An 8,487-nucleotide genomic window follows, 5' to 3' on the forward strand; every position below is an offset into this window, starting at 1 on the left:
AAGCATCCATTGTATCAGAAAAACTTGTTTCTTAGCTCCTGGCTAAGAAACGAGCCTAAGCCCCCGGCTGACGGATAGAGATGTTTCAATTTCCCTCAGTCATTCTCACTGCGGATTGTATATTCAAGGGAAAATCCTCACCGCAATACTGGACATGCCATGCTCTTAGCAGACTGACGTTTATTAACTAATACAAAGTTGCAAATGATGTACAAACACAGCTAAACAAAAGAGCCCAGTGTTGAGCCTAAATCAAGGTCCTAAATCATAAGCCGTGGTGTGACAAACTGCACAATGTTTGCCAGTACTTTTAAAATGGGGCTTTCTTGCCAGGCTGAGAATCCATAGAGCCTGGCCAAAGAAAACAATGGGAGGGAGCCAGGGTTCTCCCAAGCCTTGGCATGAAATCCACAATAGTAGCTTTGGCCGAGGTCCACGGACTCGAGCACATGCTCCAGAAGGTCACTTCAGAACACCATAATTGCTTGGTATTTACTTCAGCGGGTTTTGCAGACAAAAATAATAATAAAGACAAAAAAGTGCCACCAACACAGCTTAGGGACTGCGTTCCAAGCCCAGGTCCTTGCCGTCTCTCTGCCCCTCTCTTTGGTACCACGGGGACGAGGGTGGAAGTGTGGTCCCTGCTGCCGAAGGGTGGCCGTGGGGATAAGTAGCGCGGCACGCTGCTGCTTGGGCACTGCGAGTGGACTTTTTGTCCTGGCTCGTCCCCGAAGTCCTCGGCAGTGTTTGTCACTGCCATTCAGCGCCTGTTTACTGACCTTTGGGGGCTGAATTGGGGGGTCACTGCCGAGTTCATGTAAGGCGAGCGTTTGCTTTTTCAAACATCCTCTCTGCATCCTCTCCCTCCTGGCAGTCCTGCCAGAGAGGTCAAGATCTGAGCAGATTGTTAGGGCTGGAAAGCAGCCCCGAATCCAAAGCCTGGTTCTGAAACAAATGGGAGCATTAAAGGGGAAACCGAAAGGCCAAGTTTATTCTAAATCTCAGAGTCTGGATTGGATGGTACAAAAAATCTGGGATCCAAATATATCCGGTCCAGAAGCTGACAACGGAGGATGCTCACTACCGACCCTGCATGTCCCTTACCCCCAAAAATGATCCCTCCACAGGGCGCTGCTGCATCGGGGCTGAGGAGCCGCATCCTGCCTCTGTCCAGGGCTGGGTCTGCTCACAGGCGTGTGGTCTCCAGGACTCAGCCTCAGCTCCCTAATTCTCAGCCTCTACTATTTACATTCAGAAAAAGAAACCACATTTGATTATTCAGCATTCTTCTTTTACATTTTTATTGCTGTTTGCAGAACTCTTCCGAAGGCCAGAGGAAACCTTTTTGCTTGACATCTTTAATATTTTAGCACTTCATAGTGTCTTTAGACAAAAACGTCCAACAAGCACATGTGTTTTGGCAACTCTGCTTGTGGCCTCTGTTCCGTCTCTGGCCTTGAAAAGTGAAAGAATGAAAGAAAAAAAAAATCAAAACCTAAAGTGGGTCAGCACTGTTCTCTGTATTTTTGTTGATAGTTCCATTTGGGATTTATGCATTGATAGAGGACAAGTAGGGAAAAACATACGCCCCAAGCACATGCCCTTGAAAAGCAATGTCACATCTTAATTTTCTTGGGCTGGCAATGCGTACATTCCACGCTCTCTGTGATGTAGAACTAATGAAGATAGAAGTGCAAGAAAACCTATAATCAAATCCAGTACATACCAGGCATAGCACACCAAGAAGCACACCCGTCTGAAATCTCATGGTGCTGGAAGAAAAATCCAGGCCGCACGGCCACGACAGTCAAGTATTTCTCGCTGGGGATTTTTTTAGGCAGCGCTCTGCATCCACAGAAAAACAAAACCCAGCAAAAGTGCTTCCTGGCATCGCCTCGTGTCAAATACTTGTAACCAGCGATATTCGGAGAGTGGCTCAAGTACGCAGAAGTGCAGTTGTTAGAAAAGACGAAAGGCGTGAATTGAACATTTTCTTCTGGTGGTTTAGGATCTGGTTCCCTGTGCTTTAATCCCCTGTGTGCATCCCAGGAGCTTTGTGCACATACACTGTGTATTGCTGGTGCCATGGTGATGATTAGTAACCCGAAAAGAGACCGGTCCTTTCAGCCAAGACGCTCTGCAAAGCCCGCAGTGACGGGGGCAGCGCTGCCTCCCTGGAGCCAACGCTCTCCTATCTGTCTGTTTCCACCTGTTTCTGTGTTTTAGGGCATAAATTTCCCCCAGGAGATGAGGTTTGAGGTTTCTTTTTTTCTTTATTTCTTAAAGAGAATTGCGTGCACAGAGCGATTTGCACAATGAGGTCCTGGTACCTGATGGGGCTTCCTGTGGTAGTGCCTATAGCAGCAGCAGCAATAATAATAGCAATAAGAATAATAACCTAAACCAACAGCTGGTGGGGGAAGGAGCAGAAATGTGATGTGATTTTTCAGGAGTCACGTAACAGCTCAGTGTCAGAGTCCTGAAAATAACCCCCCCGTGTCCTGAGCGCCTGTCTGGTGCTCTGGGCTGGGGAGGATAGCACACGCTGGTGATGTTTCCTGATCTGGGTTGATTTACAGTCTGTGCAGATCCAGGGAGAAAGCCTGGAACGATACAGATTGTTCCTCCTGACTGTGGATTTCCATTTTTACTGTTTTATTTTAAACCCTAATCTTAAAATCCTGTTAACCTTCAATCCTGTTAAACCTAGCCCTATAAATCCTGTTATCTTTTACCCCATACTATTATAACTCAAACAGTGTCTTAGCTGCCTTGTGCTTTAAGAAGTTGAGGTTTTAGCCCAGGAGCTGAGAAAACTTTCTTTTTTCTTTTTTTTTTTTTTTTCTCTCCTTTTTTCCTTTTCCAAGTCCCCCTTGTTTCCAGAGATCTCCTGAAAGTCACTTTGCTTTTGTGTCTTAGGTACCAGTATGTAAAACAGGAATTTTTCTGACAAGTGTTTGGTAAATACATAGAAATACAGGGATGCCCCAAATTTCTTAGCTTGTTGGTTTTATTATTATTATTAATTCTATTTTATTTTATTTTAACCATTGTGTTTTGCAAATGCTATCCATCACGTATGGCTGGTCCCTGCCAGCCCCCTGCCAGGCAGCTGGGACCTGCTCTGGCTTCATGGCCGTTGAGCTGTTCAGTCTTCCCTAGTGAGCTTTTTTGTCCTTGAGCATCGTGATCCCCCTCTTCTCAAAAATGGGCTGATGTGCTGCACGACTGTCAGTCCATCTTCTAAAGACCAATGCTTCAAAGGGAAAGTGAGGTGCTCGCCTTGTCCCAGCTCCTCTCACTGTGCTACACCCTGATCTGTGGTCGGCTGGGTCCTCCTCCCTCCCTCCCCAGCACGCTTGGTGAGCTCCTGCAGAGGTGGAGGCTTCTTCGTCTTCCCTAGGGCTCAGCTCTGAAGGGAGCCACTCTGGGGAATATCACAGCACTGTGTCACTACTGCTTTGCAAGAGTGCTAAAGTCAACACACCGTTAATGTTAGCTTTGGCGGGGATGGGATCGTGTCTGTTGGTACTGCCCCAAGCTGGGGGAGAGCCTCCAGAGTCTCCAGTTATTTACCTACCACTCACCAGCGTGACTTTCCCAGGTTTACCCAGGGGAAAGCATGGAAGTGGTTAATCTGAGCTGGCTGGCAGGCATCCCCCTGCCTGTCAGCTTTATATCCCTCCCAGATGGGACAACTGATAGGGAAGCCGCTGGTGGGAACTGACAAAAGGATACAGAGGAGGCAGATAAGGAGTAGCATGAAATTGTCTTTTGCTTCCCTGTGAGTGCAAGGGAAGAAGGCAGCAGGTGTTTTCAAGGAGCAAATGGCTTGAATTGAACAGCAGAAACCCAATTCTCATCTCTCAGGATAGTCTTCCTAAGCCTCTTGTGAACCTCACTTCTTGGCTCTGGCCGGCAGCGCAGTATGGTTGTTGAGTAGATTCAGATATCTGCACATCTGTAAATAATGAACGATAGCAATTACATGTTCTTTCTGAAAGACAAAGCAGTACATTGAATGCTGTTGGCAGGGAGCAAAGCCCAGCAGGATCAAGCTTAGGGCTGCTGATTTGAACCGTCCCCTCCACTAAAGGGGCACAATTGTCGTGGTGGGCTTGTCTGAAACCCAGGGCTTCCAGCCTTCATCGTTCCTTCTACTTCTGCCTCTCCCATGGTTCTTACTCAGGCATAGGACGGGCTGACTGGTACTGGAAGGATGCACCTTTCCATTCCTTCCTCCCCTACTTCATTTTTCCTTTCAGCACTCCTTTCTTTATAAAATACACGCAGCAGCTTTGATCTGCAGACCTGCAGAAGACGGATGGGGAAACTGAGGCAAGGGGGAGATGTTCAGTGCTGAAAGCAGCAGCATGTTGGCATATGAAGGAGCAGCAAAACCAGGCAGAGAGCCAGTCTCTCCTGATTCCTTGTCCTGTGCCCAAATATTGGAGGTGTGTGCCATTTCACTTCTGGCAAAATTAATAAATCCTTGCATGTGCTGTACCTGGCACATTTCGTGTTCATTTTCAGCGTACGAAGAGCCACAGCCTGCTGCAGTACAGCGGATTTCAGGGTCTGGCTTACCTTTTGCACGTTTGGATCCCTTGTGCTTGCCTGTCCCAGGCCTTGTTTGCGTTGTACATTTAAACCCAGCAGCGTGGAGTAAGCCTGTTTTGGTGCAATGAGTTCATACATGGAACCACGCCAAAGCTTAATGAGCAATCAGAAAGGTGAAGGAACATTCACCATGCTTATTTGTCGCTGCTGCTGCTCCCAGAAGTGTCCTTTAACCCTCTGAATTCAGCACGACATTATGCAAGTTTTGTTTTTGTGCTTAGTGGAGTGTGTAATTGTCCCTTCGGTGACTTGAAGAGCTCTAAATGTTCAAAGACCTTTTGGAGCTCTGGGGAGGAGGGGGAAACCCAAGCAGATAAGTGACTTATTTAGGCAAGGTTAACGCTGATTTCACTTTCTGTTTGGTTCGCCTCCTGCACCAAACTCCAGAACTGCCAGCAGGAGGTTACCTTACCTCTTGGTCGCTGCTCATCTCTGTGTTACATAGCGAAGCTTTCCAGGCACCGAGTCTGATACAGTTGGAGCTAGGTTCCAGCTAAAGGAAGCTAATAAGTAAGAATAATTGGCTCTTTTATCTAGAGCTGGAATAAAACCCCCAGTTTCTCATTCAGTATTCTGGAATACGAAGTGACAAATTCAGAAGGCAGTTAGCTGGGGACTAACTAAAAGGATAAAATGGGAGGAGCTCTAGAAATGAGTGTGTGCTGTGAGCTACCCGGCATCATTTCCTTGCCCCCACGTGGAGCTCAAAGCTGTTCAGGTAGCTCCCAAGGCTGGGGTTTGCCTTGTATAAAGGAAAGGAGCAGAGTTTGATGGGGGACAAGTGAATAACATTTTTGCCATGCACGACAAGCTCCTGGGTTGCTTCTGCCGTGCGGATGGGTGATCTGAGCTGGTTGTGTGCGAGGAGACAGACCAGCAGATGACCTCTGATGGTTTACACAATGCTTGGGTGGCAGTGGTGTTAGCCACAGAGACAAAAACTGTGTCAGGACACTTAGAAATGTTGGCCACACAAACGCAACGGGTTTGGAGACGAAGACAGAGGGATGGGCTGGCTTGGGGACCTGGCCCTGGATGGGGAATGTTGCTGAAGGCTGGGTGGAAGCTCCCTGTTATAGATAAGTGCTGCTGTGGGTAAGGTGGTTCCTAGGGCAGTCTTTGTTCAGGCAATTTAACACGGAACAAGTAAACTTACACCTGCAAGGAGCACTTTGGTGTGGGGCTGGGCCAAACCCTGTGGAGGTCAAGAGGAATCTTTCCACTGACTTCATTGGGCCGGGAGTCCAGGTCCCCAGTGGTTGGTCTGAAGTGACACACAGCCTGTTTTTTCTGACAGTTTTTTCCCTTTCTGTATTTTCCAAAAACAGTAAGAGACGAACAAGCAAAAACTTCATCTGTTTTGCTGAAGAAGAACTGAGGGTTGTGTTATTCACTAGGATCCCAGGGCTGGCTGTACATGCTGCGGGCTGTATCGCTGCAACATTGAGAGGTCTTTCTTTTTTTTTTCCCTAAAGAGATAAGTAATCTAAAGCTATTTACATTCTTGCTGTACAGATTGAACCACTGGAATGGAAAGATCTCTGAAACATTAACAGCTGTGGTACTTCCTTGCTTTGGAGCATAACCGATTGCAGTAGGAATATGAGAGATTTTTACAAATAAATTTGGAGAAACTAACACATTCTGCAGTGATCTATGAAACTGGACACTCAGCAGAAGTGGTCTAGCACACTTGGTGATGTTATAGGGCTCACTGAGCATTTCAGTTCTTGTCTCCTTCAAGTTCTCTTTGCCTTGACTTTTCTTCTTCACCCCCATGTGGTGTGGGCCCTCCTGCTGCCACCAGCGATACTGCTCGGTGGTGGCCTCCAACTACACGGTGAAGGTGTTGGGCCTCTTCTCTGCTGCTGAACTGGAGAAATTGTAAGGAGTTTGGTTTTGTGGGTGGATGGAGTTGTAAGGGATTGTACAGTCGAATACCTGTAGGTAGGTCGGTATCCAGACTTTCCTGCTGCTGGACCAGGGAAAGTGTAAGGAAGCACTGACTGATGCATCTCTAGAGACATCAAGCAAGAGCTTAACTTAGTCCTCTTTTTAATAGAAACTTGGATCTCAAGCACTACTCTCATGTAATGACGGGTGCAAGGAAAAACTAACAGGCCTGCTTTCTTTAGAAATCCTTCGGTAGGCTTTGAAGAGGGGCTTTGCTAACGGCACCACGTAGAAGGGTGGAAGATGACCGAAGTGCTGATGAAAAGCATTTTAACTGCAGTCAGAGCGGTGTGATAGATGAGTGCATCGGGACTGGCAGCCTCTGCAAGCTGCGTGTGAGGCTGTGTTTTTTGAGGTCTAATGACAGGGAGTGCCCTTCCCAGAGCCATGACGAGCTGGATAAGCAGTGCTGCCTCCCTCAGCAGGAGACAGTGGCTGCCCTTGAACCTGGAGGGGAGGCTGCGGTGCTGGGACCTCTCCCTCCTGCTCCCCTCTTTTAGCTCAGCTTAACTCCAGGTAATGTGAATCCTCCTGCATGCAGACGTGGTGGTGGTGCTCTGGTGTGGATTCCTGGAGCGGGGGACAGCAGTGACACCCTCCCACTTGATGGCAGGTCTCAAACCTTCCTGCAAGCCCTAATTCTGGCAGGAGACTGGAAGCCTTCTGGGCTTAGAGTCTGTAGCTGCCCCCCTTACAATATTTGCTAAATGTTGTTGCCTTCCAACATTCAGTTCACACTTTCACAAAGCTTCACACTCCATCCACAAGAATTTATCTCATATTTAATATATCTTGTCCTTTGGTTACAGCTTCTGCTGGCAGCAGGCTTGGCAAGGGCCGCAGCAGCTCACAGAGCAGGGTATAGGATGGCGAAAGAAGTTGTGCTCTGAAAGAGCTGTTATTACTGCTCGCCTTTCCAGTCACATAGCTGGACTTCTGCTCGCTACTTCACAGATTCCAAAACCATAATTACTGGCTGCTGCCTCTGCTGTGAAACACTTTATTAAGTCTTTGAAGTCATTAAGGATTTTCAGGAAATTTATGGGAGCTCAGGTCATGTTGCCTGTTTGTTTATATAGCCCGGGATCTGCCAAAAATGTGGCCTGCGGAGTTTCTGTAGCGAAGCCCGCGCTCACCCACATCTGCTTAAGAGACTGATGGGAGCTGCCTGTTTTGTCTTATGTTGCCCTGTCTTGGTGAGAGCTGTGGCGGGCAGAGGGATGCAGCCCTGCGTCGGAGCAGGGAATGGTTCCAGCGGCACGAAGCCCCTGGAAAGCTGCTGGAAGCTGAACGGCGGCGATTTCTCGCTGGAGGCAGCAACCTCTAGAGGAGACAGTGGGAGTGAGGGCTGAGCCCGGGAGGGGTAAGAAACCTGGGAATCGGTCCCGAATGGTTTAAGGGACTGTTGTTTCCTCCCACTTTGGATCTGGGGTACCCAAGGATAGTTTGGGGCTTGTATGGCTGTTTGAGCGAGACAAGGTGCAGCTTCATTATGAGTTCATGGTGACTGGCAAGCACTGGTATAGGGTGGCTCAGAGGTGCAGCTAATGACCCTAAGCCCCAACTCTAATTCACCTCCTTTTTGTTATTGCTGCTTTTGACAAGATTTACAGTTTGGGCTTTGTAAATATCCTGTTGTGCCACAGACATGTGGCATCACACGACTTACCCAGTTGTCCCACAGACATGTGTGCCATTCCAAGCAGTATTAATGATGGAGCCTCCCAGGTATATTGTACTGTGATGACACTGCACAATGACACTGCACAATGTTTGGGGTTATAAGGGATGCGGCATTATGGACGTCAGAGCTAGATTCTTCCTTCCCTGTTAGAGATCTGTATTTTTACAGCTGGAATCGAGTGCAAACTGGCAGTATTCAGTGTGAAACAATTATGTCTTGGTCTGCAGCGC

Source organism: Netta rufina (genome assembly GCF_964035555.1).
Source record: "Netta rufina genome assembly, chromosome: 14".
NCBI lineage: Eukaryota > Metazoa > Chordata > Aves > Anseriformes > Anatidae > Netta > Netta rufina.